This window comes from Xenopus tropicalis, chromosome 6 (assembly GCF_000004195.4).
Source record: "Xenopus tropicalis strain Nigerian chromosome 6, UCB_Xtro_10.0, whole genome shotgun sequence".
Taxonomy (NCBI): Eukaryota; Metazoa; Chordata; class Amphibia; order Anura; family Pipidae; genus Xenopus; species Xenopus tropicalis.
The window spans coordinates 2,176,227-2,190,698 of record NC_030682.2 but is presented as its reverse complement, the minus strand read 5'-3'; the positions used below and the strand labels follow the sequence as shown (position 1 = coordinate 2,190,698).

Here is a 14,472-nt window from a genome sequence, read left to right as displayed (position 1 = left end):
ATCCTGATTCTCCTGCAGGAAGAGATGTGGGGTAAATCTGTCCATTTACTGTCATGTTCCACTGAATATCTGTTATTATTCCCTCTGTACAAATACCAGGACTTATTATTCTCCCCAATGTCAGACTGCCCCCCTCCCCTCTCTATACTGGGATAGGCCGCCCCTACCCCCCAGCCCCCTGATTCACTGCCCTCCACTTCCCAGTAATGTCGCCCTGAGGGGAAACTCCTGCTGCTTAAAGCCTGAGGATAATTCTGAAATCTCTCTGGGGATTGTGGGTAATGTAGTTCTGTTAGTGAGTAGGAAGCAGATTTCCTGTCCCCTGATACAGATACAAGATTATGAGCCGTGTTTATATCCAGTACCAGGTCTGTAGCCTCCTGCCCATAGATCAGTCTCCTTATACCCAGCACAGTATCAGCCAATCCAGGGGCCATTATCCCTTCTGCCTCTCTGCCCTCATTATCTGCCCCCTCAGCCCCACACAGTGCAGCTCCATCTGATCCCTGTGCCAGTAAGGAACCCAATGTACCAGCCAAGTTGTACATATTCTCCATGTCAGGGATCCCCAGACCCAGTTGGACCCTTTCCCACAGCTGCTGGATCTGATCTTGTGGATCTTCTCTCCTTCCCTCCTTCTCCCTCTGGGCTTCTCTGTCCATCTTCCCTTTCAGGTGCAGCTCCTCAGTCTCTGTGTTTGGGTCGGTTCTGCTTCTGGATCAGTTTCTGGCCCCACTCCCCCCTGTATAACTCCCTATAGTCCCTGAGTAGGTGGGACAGTCCAAATTCCTTGGCCAAACAGGGGGTGGAGTTACCCAGAAAGTGGGCATGGATTGAGGACAGTATGTGGGAGTGTCTTAAAACAGTTTTACAAAATGTAGGGTCTCCCTGCTCCCCAGGCTCCTCATTCAGCAGTTCCACTTGGCACCTACAGGGGGAGTTACAAACACATGAGAATTGACACCATATTTGCTGATGGAATAGAAACAACCCCACAGATTTCGGTAGGTGCCCCTGTTGCACAATTTATTTATGAAGAAGCAGAATAAGATTTACATTCAAACCTCAATTTTAAATTCCCTGATTTTCTGAATATTACACCATTTTCTAATGGTCTCCTAAAAAAGTAAAATGGTTAAATCACTGTAAGTGGAAGAGGAAGGTGAGGAGGTTGTGCAACTACACCTCTCTTGCTGCTATACAGAAAATAAAGACAGAGGGCACCAGAGGTACTTGCAAACAATACAACAAAAAGAGTTTATTGAAAACCCACAGGGTAGCTCACAGCACAGATCTCAGAGGCAACATCACATGTAGGGGGCAATACAGACTGGCACCCCCCTGATGGCAGACTTGGCAGGAATCTCACTTTGTGACACCCCATAGTGGATCCCGTCAGGTAACTCTCTATCCTGATTCCCTGCCCACTGGGATCCCTACAATACTGGCAATATGGCCTGGGAGAGATACCCCCAATCTGCCCTCCTATGTTGGGGCTCAGAACTGCTCTTTCCAGCTCAACACTAACTGCTTTGCAAGGCAGGATATTATATGCCCAGTATACATCCCCTCACTTTGCACTTTGTTGTGACTGGTTACTTAGTTTGAGCCCATTATGCAGGGGGTACTGGGAATCTAATTACCTACCAAAACATAAAGTATTTCCAGCACAGGCCCTATTCCCAGCCCTCATGTTGCACAAGGGGTATATTTCCCCATTATTATGACCAACTGCAGGGAGACATCTCAATGAGCAATAACCACTGTTTGCCCCAATAAAACAACTAAATAACCAGAGTATTTAATGCTGATTGGATCATTAATAAATCAGCCCTTTCCAATCCTGTTGGGCTCATTTACCTAAAGGCAACATGTTCCTCATAATCCCAGTGTTATTGGGCCCATGGGAGGGGCTGTGCCTGATACATTTGGTGTCAAAGTGACGTCTTCTCTATGTGCAACTGGGCCGCTGTGGGGGCATTTTTCATGTACTTTGATGCCTGTAACATATTCAATCACATGCCCTTGTGGCCCAGTTTATGTAGGGCAGACATGACGGATGGCCAGAGATAGGATTAGGGAGTCAGTGATTAAATGTAAGAAATTGTATCAACCAGTGGCCAAGCACTTTATAGAAAAGCTCATGGTATTCATCAATTAAATTTTCAGATGATTGATGCAGTTCCCAGATCAAGGAGAGGAGGTGATGGGTTAAAAAAAAAAACCTTTTATATAGGGAAGCCTGGTGGATCCAAAAACTAGACAGTTTAGCTCCCAATAGTTTGTACATGAAATATGATTTGTCTCCTGTTTTTAGGTAAAATTATTTTTTATCTATTTTACTCTATGGTTTTATTCTCCCCCTTTTTTTATACAGTATTTATGTGAATGTAGTACACGGCACTTACAGTTGGACACCTTGATTGTATCACAGATAAGTGAAACTGTTGGATTTAATTTGATATTATGTTACTATTTTGCTACTATTATCAACTCGTGTTTCTGTAACATTGTCTGTTTGTATGATACATTCATTGAACACTAGGTGGTGCTGTGTTATACAGGATATAAGGAGAACAAGTGCACTTGATTGTTAGCTTCATAAAGAGCCAATTATTGTGACAATAAAGGCATTTTAATGAAATAATCATTTGGGTTTGCACAACCTGTACTTGGCCTGACTCTGGGACCCAGTAACATGTATTGGAATTAACAGTAATGGTCTCAATTCACTTCAAATAAAGATCTGACATGGGAAGTTCTCATTGGTCATGAACCCACTTCAGTACCAGCCTCCCAGATGGGCCCATAACTGATACACAGAACATTCCGGTAACCACAACCCACATGTAGGGGATCAGAGAACTCTTTCCCCTGTTACTCAGTCTGTGACATCATCCCGCCCGGATACAGACTGGGGAGGAACCCAATTGGCTGGCGCTGCACTTCCCATTTCCCAGTACCTTTCACTATTGCAACTAAATCTCCTGCACTAAGCGAGTAATAGAGCCCAGAGAGGTGAGTGTAACACTATTCCTGCAGAGTGTGCCAAGAAAGGGTTACACACACACACACAGAGCCAGTCACTGGTATCTATCCAAACATTGGGATATAAGTATATAGGGATACAGAGTGGGTCCTATAGGGAGATATGGGCTGATGGGAGAACAGAACATTGGGCCCAGTATATCTCCCTGATACTAAACCTACATTCAGCTTTTGGGTCAATATCAGAGCCAGGAATTTCCCACTGATCCCATAACTGTAGGTGGGGGCTAAACTCTGCCCTCATTTTGTTGCATCAGGTGCAACTCCCACTGGGCAAGGGAGGTAAATAACTGCCCCGGGGCAGAGAGAGAGGGGGATAAATGAACTGTATGTGCCCCACAAGAAGGGAACCAGGAGGGAGAATAGAAAGGGATGTGATTGAGGCCTCAGTGAGAAGAGAGGAGATGCCTATTGCCCCAGTGGGATGTGAGGGGCATGGGGGGCACAGGGGGCACTGACAGAGAGAGAAGCCACCATGGCACAGTCAGTCTGGGAGAGACAGGGGCACTAACAGTGATGGGAGGAACAGATTTAGATGAATAGAGTGTAAGTGGGTTAGAGAGCGGCACTGAGATGGGCACAACAGGAGGGGGGGAAGGGAGAGGGGAGGGGGGATTCTGAATAAAGTTAGATGGGGTACAGGTATGAAAGGGTTTCATTAAAGGGGAAGTGAGTCTGAGAGTGAAATCACATGGGTGAGTGATAGTGAGTGGGATTTGGGGGCATATCTATAGAGGGGCTATAGTGTTTAGGGGCAGGAATGGGAGGGGGGAAGCAGGGGCAGTTGGGGGGCCCTGATGGGTCACACAGGTTCTATACACAGGTAAGTACCATCCCCTGTAATAGGCAAGGCTTGGATTTACCCCACTTACCAAACATGCCCCTTCCCGGCCCACTGGGAGCAGATGTGATGGTGCCGAGAGCGAAAGCAGCTGGATATGAAATGGAAAATCTCCTTTCTATAAATCACTGGGGGAACTTGTTCTACCTGCACAGGGTGGGGTGGGTGTGGGGCAGATTCCCAAATAGTTAGGGAATGTGCCAATACACTCAGTATAGGGGAGGGGTAGGGCAGATAGGAATATACCAACAGCTAAATATCCAGGGAGAGATTCAGATCTTATGGGAATCTCCAAGGACATGACACAACAACAGATACACATAACTATAAACCCAGTGAGAATGAGGAATGAATGGATATTGGGGAGTTGTATCAGGAGTCAGAACCAGCAGTGCAGGGAAAGGAAAGGGACAGACACAGTGACAGTTACACATAACTATAAACCCAGTGAGAATGAGGAATGAATAAGTATTGGGGAGTTGTATCAGGAGTCAGAACCAGCAGTGCAGGGAAGGGAAAGGGACAGACACAGTGACAGTTACACATAACTATAAACCCAGTGAGAATGAGGGATGAATGGGTATTGGGGAGTTGTATCAGGAGTCAGAACCAGCAGTGCAGGGAAGGGAAAGGGACAGACACAGTGACAGTTACACATAACTATAAACCCAGTGAGAATGAGGAATGAATAAGTATTGGGGAGTTGTATCAGGAGTCAGAACCAGCAGTGCAGGGAAGGGAAAGGGACAGACACAGTGACAGTTACACATAACTATAAACCCAGTGAGAATGAGGGATGAATGGGTATTGGGGAGTTGTATCAGGAGTCAGAACCAGCAGTGCAGGGAAGGGAAAGGCACAGACACAGTGACAGTTACACATAACTATAAACCCAGTGAGAATGAGGAATGAATAAGTATTGGGGAGTTGTATCAGGAGTCAGAACCAGCAGTGCAGGGAAGGGAAAGGGACAGACACAGTGACAGTTACACATAACTATAAACCCAGTGAGAATGAGGGATGAATGGGTATTGGGGAGTTGTATCAGGAGTCAGAACCAGCAGTGCAGGGAAGGGAAAGGCACAGACACAGTGACAGTTACACATAACTATAAACCCAGTGAGAATGAGGAATGAATAAGTATTGGGGAGTTGTATCAGGAGTCAGAACCAGCAGTGCAGGGAAGGGAAAGGGACAGACACAGTGACAGTTACACATAACTATAAACCCAGTGAGAATGAGGGATGAATGGGTATTGGGGAGTTGTATCAGGAGTCAGAACCAGCAGTGCAGGGAAGGGAAAGGGACAGTGACAGTTACACATAACTATAAACCCAGTGAGAATGAGGGATGAATGGATATTGGGGAGTTGTATCAGGAGTCAGAACCAGTAGTGCAGGGAAGGGAAAGGGACAGACACAGTGACAGTTACACATAACTATAAACCCAGTGAGAATGAGGGATGAATGGATATTGGGGAGTTGTATCAGGAGTCAGAACCAGCAGTGCAGGGAAGGGAAAGGGACAGACACAGTGACAGTTACACATAACTATAAACCCAGTGAGAATGAGGGATGAATGGGTATTGGGGAGTTGTATCAGGAGTCAGAACCAGTAGTGCAGGGAAGGGAAAGGGACAGACACAGTGACAGTTACACATAACTATAAACCCAGTGAGAATGAGGAATGAATGGATATTGGGGAGTTGTATCAGGAGTCAGAACCAGCAGTGCAGGGAAGGGAAAGGGACAGACACAGTGACAGTTACACATAACTATAAACCCAGTGAGAATGAGGAATGAATGGATATTGGGGAGTTGTATCAGGAGTCAGAACCAGCAGTGCAGGGAAGGGAAAGGGACAGACACAGTGACAGTTACACATAACTATAAACCCAGTGAGAATGAGGAATGAGTGGATATTGGGGAGTTGTATCAGGAGTCGCAGGGACAGTGCAAGGAGCACAGTCAGGTTTAACCCTTTCAGTTCTGGTGCCAGAAGTGGGATCGGCAGGAGGATCCAGCAGTAAGTAGAATTTTCGTATAAATTGAAGGGTTTTCTCCTTGCCCCTGGCTCTTCCCTATAAGCCGATCTGCAATAAGGGTACGGTTAGCAGCTAGTCTCATGGTAGGAGACGCGGTTAAATAGTCTCGAGGTAGAGACATGGTTATAGAGAATCCCATGGTAGTTAGTTAAATAGGGAATTCTCAGGATGTGTATGGGAGACATTCCTTACTGACGGATTCGTCCTTTCATGCGTTTCTTTGTTGTGTCTTGTGTTTGTTATATGTACTTATAACTGTACTGTGAAATATACAAATGTCCATATAAACACGCAAGGCATTAAAAGTTATCGTGAGTCCTTGCGGGTCTTGTTGGGACCTTGATCTCAGTTCAGCCCCAATGGCTCTGTTTCACCAGGTGTGCTTATGTGCTAACTCTTGAAGGCATATGGTATTTAGAGTTGATCGTGAGAGAAAGCCAAAAGGTATTGTTGGGACCTTGATCTCAAACAGCCTAGTGTTATTCTCCCAGCCTTACTGTGTACCCTCAATCAATACAGGTGAGTATGGGGGGATGAAAACTTCTAAAGCCCTAGCACCTCCCTTACCCGATGCAACATGTAAACAGTTTGTGTACAGATGTAGATCGTCTTTAGAAGTAAATGTTTTTAATATTATAATACTTATATTTTTAAACCGGTCATCTAAATTAATTGCAACATTAAGGAATACCTCTGAATGAGCTAATAAGGCTTTGTAGTTTTGTAGGGACCTTGATCCCAGTATAGCCTGTTTGCTTTTCCGGAATTGTTGCAATTGATTTTCATTATAAGGAGTTGAAAAATAAATGAAATAAAAATTCTAAGAAATTACCATTACCCATTCATGATAAAACTTGCAAGGAATACTGAACCTGGTGTCAGTGTGATTCTTTCGGTGCCACCCACACGCTTTGTTGAACTAATTCGGACAGGAATAAATACCGTGAGGACTAATTGTGTCCCTGACAATTTGAGCCCAATGTGAGACTGCAGGTCTTGTCTGTCTTTAAGCCAAATATAAGGATTCCGGACAGTTGACACGGGACGGGATGGAGACTGATCCCTCCGGGACACGATAGGAACCTGCATTTTAGTTTCTTTACCGTGTCACCTCATATCCTATTGTGAATTAGTCCGTAGTCCCCAGTGGCTTCCTGGCAGCCAGCAAAGGTTCCTCTTGCCTGCAGCCCATTTACTGACCCTGTACATGGTATTTATTGCCTGATTTATGTTTTCTGTTTCTATGTTTTCTTTTGCCTCCCAATAACTGGTCTCTGTCAACAGTCCAAAGTTGTGCCCGTAAGTCAGAGATGGGGGAACCCTTATGTGCATAAGAGGGGTTAATAGTTACATTCCAGCTGAGCAGTGTGCATGATCATACGTGGATTGCGATTGTGTGTGGGGTATTTTAACATCGGTGGGTTAACCTAGTACAGTGCACGGGGAAGCTATGTCGTGTCCTAATTGTGTGTGTGGGCTCCTATTTGTTATTATGGAAGGGGGGTGGCGACTAGCTAAGATCATGGAAGGGGGGTATCCTGAAGTTTGCCTCGGTAGAAAACGTGTAATGCCCAGTGTTCCAGACATTCTGTGTTACCGGCTTAATGTCCATTTCCCTGTGGGACAAGAGAGTCTAGGGAAAAGTATAATACAGATTTGGGATAATGTGAGAGGACATATGGCACAATTGTTGGTACAAACTTGTTTAGTTAATATGACTCCCCAGTGCAGTCTCACCACTAAACAGTTAATTACTGAATGGCCTAGCCTCACTGCTAGTGATTTTATAAGAAAGCATGTTGTTTTGAGAGTACAAAGAAAGAGAAACGGGACACTGACAATGCCTATTGGTAACAGCCCAATGTCCCATTCCAAAATAGAGGAATAGGTAGAAGGCTAGGAACATACAGAGGGAGGGGGAATAGAGATTGAGGTTATTATGTTAATAAGCCACAAATATTTTTGTCCCCGAAACCAATACTATCTTCCCTTTAATAGGAATTCCCATTTCAGTGTCGGTAGATTCCAAACGTAACTAGTTGACTGTACACCATACAAAGCTTCTATACGCCCGCATTCTCAGCCTATTTTCCCAAACAGTTCCCAAGCCTGTTTTCCCAAACAGTTGACCTTCAGACACAGTTACTATTGGCTTTTATTTTTTATTTTTTGATGGGACCTAATATACCTAGACCCGTCATCCCTAAGGTTATGTGGATTCATCAGTGGCCATTCCCTGATGCTCCAATATTCCTTGAAGTCATGGACTCCTAGCCATGGTTCCATCCTGCTTCAGTACGGCAATGACCTACTGTTGTGTAGTCCTAATCAGGCTGCTAATGTTGCTCACATGGTTTGTTTTTTACAACACCTTGCACTTGAAGGTCACAAAGTTGCTAAACACAAAACTCAGATGGGGGCTGAGTCTGTTGAATACTAATACAATATTCCTGGGCAGGGCACAAAGAAAGATCAATCTGTGTTAATTATATGGTCACCAGCTATGCAAAATGTGTTTCAGCAGCTTAATAAATCTACAATCTCATTTGTATGTTAAGGACACCTGTAAAACCATGACTGCAGTCTGTGCTCAGGAGTCTGGAGGCAATTTTTCCAAAGTAATGCTTGTTCCGGTACAGGGGATGCCGGCGTGTCTCAAAGCTTTAGTAGCTAGTGCTATTGCTGTAGAAATGTCATAGTCAGCCTATGATTAAGTACCAGGAGGTACGAAACGCGTAAGGCTCTTTGTATCATGTGTTAAATAAAAAGTTTTTTGATTTTACTTCCACTTCTCATGAACAATTGCTATCCACTAATGACTTTACCGGAGTGCCTGCCTTTTTTCTATTTTTGAGACGTATCCATGTTGGCTCCCTTTGGCTGAGGGTCTGGGGCATGAGCACCTGGACCAACCTATACTATAGGTGAGATCCTTTCTTATGAGCATATGTACTACTATTATGTTATTCAGTCAGTCACGATTGGTCACAATACTATCACACCAAGTCACACATTTGCTATAAAACATTGGCACCCAACATATGACTTCCCAATGCCTTAGTGGATATAAAGTAACCACAAATGCAATGGCACTCAGAGCTGCAATAGAGACAAGCCCTTAGTTCAAACTTTATTGCGGTAGTGCAACGTTTCGGGGCAAAGTGACCCCTTTCTCAAGCATGCCATTGCATTTGTGGTTACTTTGGATTTTTGTGCCGATCCCCCCAGCAGTGTGCACCGGGCACATAATCTAAATTGGAGAGCTAAGGGTGTGCGAGGAAGGTCTCTGGTTCACTTACGTTAGTGGATATAAAGTCATCTTACTTGGCACATAAAATTTTAACTATTGAATTTGTTTCTACAACATAGGGTCCCGCAGCAGCCCTCAGTGCATTATTACATTTTCTAATCCTGATAGCAATCCATTGTTAGAAGCTCTGATTGTGTTGCCGAAATTCATAATAGTACTACACCAAGAGGGGATTTATAGGATACCCCTTAGAGAATACTATTAACATTTTCGTTGACAGTTCTTGTTCCAGGACCTCAGATCACGAGTACCAGGCAGGCTACGCAGTTGTGCAACTCCCTGATATAGTCATTTAGTCAGGTCCATTAACTGTTAACTCCTTGGGTTAGAGGTCTACTTGTTATTATGCCTGGTGATTTAGAACTAATCAAAGAAGAATATGTACGTAACCTTATCATTACTTTGAATGGCAACTATGGTGATGTCTCTTTGTTCTTTCCTTTACCTCCACAGGAACCAACACATTCCTTCAAACCTGGTGACAAAGTGTGTGTCAAACAGCTAAATTGTTCAAAGAAAGGAGGATTCCTGGTTGGACAACCTACTGCAGTAATCACTATCACCCGGGCAGCCATTCTCACAGCAGACAACGACCACTGGATACATGCATCCTGTCTAAAACCAGTTCCAACGCAACCTCCAGTGACAACAAAGCAGTCTGCTGCTTGTATCTGATACACCTTTTGATGTTTATCCCATTGTGGATATTACTTAGCTGTATTTACTCTCCTTCATTAAAAAAACCTTTTCAGTCTCTCTGTTATAAGCCTTGTAAGCGAGATCAGACATACAGACAGTCCTTTAGGTGAATACAGTCCATTTTATTGTGTAAAGTGACTGACTCTGGTATCCAGCAGAAGCATAAGTAAAACAAAAGTTAACAAAACCCTTCCCCCCCTTGGGCTCTAACTAATACACAGGGTGCTTCCCTCTCTATTACTGGTCCCCTACTGGGATTAGTGGCTAAACCAAAAACACAACTCCCCAGAGTCACAGTACCTTTTGAGAGTCCTTCTGTTTGGGAGACAATGCTCCAAGCTGCTTCAGGCAGGCACAGACCCTCACACAGCAAATTCAATTCACAGTCTCAGCTCCAGCCCCTCACTCTCTGACTGCAGGCATATCCGCTAATTATTCCCCAGGTGTGATTCCCTTGGGGAATTAACCCACTCAGCACCACTATACATGAGGGAGTACGAGATGAACCTAGGGGAAATATATCTCCCTTCCACCTGTTTACCTGTTACCGGTTCACAGCCTCCAATTAATGAAATTTTTTTCTATTTCTACAACCAATTTATCTACATTATCTAGGGTTAAACGTGAAACTTATCACCCAACCGTATTAGGTTCTCTGCTTCAAGGTTTTAATGGGATTGGGATAATGCAATGAGGTTGGTTCAATGCTATTACTATTCACACCCAAGATAATTTTACTCGCTCTGCTAATAATCACTGTACTATATGGAATATGTCTGCAACTTTCTCTATCTATAAGGTTCCAGATCCGTTAAAAGGTTATTTTATGTTTTCTAACACCACCTGTAACTGTTCCATATCTAATATCACTGCATTCCAATCTATTATTCTTTACTTTTCTGTTGTTTATGATTTAACCTTTTTTGAATAACATTGTGTCCGCTACTTATACCTGGAGATATGTCACTAATTTGTCATTTACGTTAGTGTTCACTAATAGTACTCCTATCACTAATCGTAAATGGTTTATTATTAACACTAAGTATGTCCATCTTGATACAACACCTTAACACATAATAATTCCATTATACCAACACCCGGTACCTGTGTCAATGCCACTACTATAAAGAAAGCCGTGTATGTCACTTTAAATATTTCCATTCCAGTAGTTCCCAATTGCCGTCCTTCTCCACGTACTAAACGTGAGTGCTATGATACACTACTTGGTGGTACAGATACTACTTTAGGGGTTCTTAATGGTGTTGATATGAAAGTTTTACATAACAAGTTATCTGCAGCTGCTTCCCACCAGGAACAGTAACACCAAAAAATGAAAGTGTTTTAAAGTAATTAAAATATAATGTACAGTTGCCCTGCGCTGGTAAAACTGGTAAGTTTGCAGCAGAAACGCTACTATAGTTTATATAAATGAGCTGCTATGTCAACACGGGGGCAGCCATTGAAGCTGGGAAAAGGGAGAAAAGGCACAGGCACATAGCAGATAACAGATAAGCTTTGTAGAATATAATGGGGTTTTATCTGTTATCTGCTAAGTAACCTGTGCCTTTTCTCCTGTAAATGGCTGCCCCCGGGGCTACACAGAAGCTTTATTATATAAACTATAGTAGTCTTTCTAAGGAAAACACACCAGTTGTACCAGTACAGGGCAGCATTACATTATATAGTAATTACTTTTATACACTTTCATTTTTTGGTGTTACTGTCCCTTTAAAACTGCATTCCATGTTACTGCTCAATGGGCCCCTACTGTTGTTGAATCACAAGTTACTCAATTAGTATTAGACAAGCAGATGCTCCAATACCTAAATACATATGCCGTTAAGAATTTTACATTAGGAAGGTCTGATTGATCCATGTGTGTTTCCCTCTATATCTGGGTGTCACAACAAAGGTTAGAACTAGGAAATATGCTTAGATTCCTAAAATGTATACCGTATATACTCGAGTATAAGCTGATCGGAATATAAGCCGAGGTACCTAATTTTACCTAAGAAAACTGGAAAAACGTATTGACTCGAGTATAAGCCCAGGGTGGGAAATGCAGCCGCTACTGCTAAGTTACAATAATCAAAATAAATACCAATAAAATTACATTAATTGAGGCATCAGTGGGGTATATGTTTTTAAATATTTATTTAAAAGAAAAACAGGAAACTAGCTCTGTAAGTGGAGAAGAGGGTCAACAAAAACAACAGGCACTGGAGGGTCTGGTTGCAGGGGGCCTAATTTGCACACAAAGGAGAGAGGGTGCTAGTCTGGAGGGACCCATGGCACCCGACTCAAGTATAAGCCGAGAGTGACTTTTTCAGCACATTTTGGGTGCTGAAAAACTAGGCTTATACTCGAGTATATACAGTAAATGATCAGAATTACTATCATGGACTGACAAAGATTAGATCCAGTTATCTGCTGCTAACTCTCACTGAGCAAGTTTCTCATTTATATTCCTTTTTTTCTATGAAGTTTATTATACGTGGTATAAAGTTGAACCTGCTGATGTTCAATTAGCATGTAAATTTACTGTTTTACCTTTTCCACATGTTAAAGGAGACATATCCTATAAAAATGATGAATGTACCAGGGAATTATACTCCTCTAGATATAGAAGGATTGTGCTAAGAAAGTTGTATTTTGGACTGATTTATTGAGAAATTCGCCCAAACCCCACTAGCCCCGCCCATCTGTGCCACTTCCTGCTGGCTGAATTCCCTGGATGAGCTGGGGAGCCGCCGGCCCTCCGTACCCTGCACTGTAGGATAGGAACCAATCAGCAGCTAGGCTGACCTGATAGGGAACTGAAGCCTGTCTGTGCTTGTGTGAGTGCAGGGCTGTGATTGGCTCTCCCCCTCCTACTGTGCTTCTGGCAGGGACCGTTAGGACACGCCCACTCCTCATTTGAAACCCAGACAGGGACCTGAGAGGATCTATAGGGAGCTCCAATTAAGGGGCCATTGTTACAGAGAGGATTAATGTTTAGCCCAAAGGGAAACCAGCACCGGACATTATTCATAATTGCCTACAAAATTAGCCATTTTTCCCATTTATCCAATATGTCTCCTTTAAAAATGTAACATGGTGGAGCCCCACTTTCATTGGAGATTTACCACATAACAACCATCCATTTACCTTAGAACATTGTGCCCTTACAAACTATGGGTATGTCTGTCGTCACACCAGTCCTGTTTAATCATATAAATGTTAGGATTTGGGTGCCGAAACTTTGAGTATCAAGTTAAAAGACAACGTCATTATGTCTGTTTGTATATTCACATGAATGGTCACCTACGGGGTCTTCTATTATGTGTTCCTTATTTTATCCACTTGTTATTGTTACAGTTATATTGATTTTGCTTGTTGCTCTTAATCTTTACGTCTTGCACATTTCACAGACATATTCGTGGTATGTTTTAATCTTCTGACCAATCACATCTAAAGAAACTACATATTTATATCTATAGGTGATCATTTCATGATCAAAGAAGGGATTGAAGGGTTAAAATATGTATGCACAATTCTAAGAAGGCCTGTGTATGTGCTACTTCAGTTGTTATGATAACCTTGACAATCCTGTCTCTGTACAAGTTGGGTTCTGGCCTTGATGATCTCAGCAAATATTCAAGGCTAATAAACCAAAATAAGCTTCAGCAGCGACTTTAATGAATTCCTGTTTTCTGCTAATAACTGCAAGGCATATGTGCCCCCCATGTTACGTAAGCATAATGGCATGTCTTTATCTCTGTGTATATAATCTGTGGCAAAACCATCAATAAACTGGATTTGTTAGGAGATTCACTACTTGTCTGTGTCTCTCTATTCCCGGATCAGTATCACATGTACCAACAAGAGAGCCCGGGGTCCAAATAATCGGTAGAACCCTAACAGTCAGGAACTACAGGAACCGTTTGACCTCTGTCATTGCAAACAAAGGCTTCTGTACCAAATATTAACACTGATTTTATCAGGTGTTCAAATGCTTATGTGCGGCAGTGCAATACAAATACAATCTTTAAAAATCATATAATGTGATTTCCTGAATTTTTTTTTTAAAATGCTGTCTCTCACAGTGGGAATGCGCCTACAGTGGGAATTTCACCCCTCCATGATTTCTAAGTGGGAGAACTTGCAAAATTGCAGGGTGTTCAAATACATATGTTCCTTACTGTATAAACACCAACCGTATGTGAATAAATACGCACTGTGCTACGTTTATAAATGGCCCCCACTGTGTCATGTTTGTTCTTTTATTATTTATTTCCAGTTATAGGGGCTCATTCACCCAAATAACAAAAATATGAAATTTCTCTTCATTTCCCCCCAGATACGTTACTTTCTAATGATTCTCACCCAGCCCCACCTTACCCAGAATGCAGCATGAAGGGGCTCAGTGAAGGAGGCAGTGAAGGTGTGTAAGCGCCTGATTGGCTCACTCAGCTCATAAAAGGACAGGCGTCCGGCCTCATAGTCCAATGAGATCCTGATTCTCCTGCAGGAAGGGACGTGGGGTAAATC

At 43.0% G+C, this 14,472-nt stretch overlaps 1 long non-coding RNA gene across 1 annotated transcript; it reads right to left on the bottom strand.

Moving 5' to 3' along the window:
* Positions 1-661: 661 nt before the first annotated feature.
* LOC116411733 lies at positions 662-4,115 on the bottom strand. The gene is made up of 2 exons (XR_004223326.1): positions 3,921-4,115; positions 662-928 (listed from the first exon to the last, which is right to left on the bottom strand). It is a non-coding gene; the product is annotated as an uncharacterized LOC116411733 (long non-coding RNA).
* Between the last annotated feature and the right edge of the window lie 10,357 nt (positions 4,116-14,472).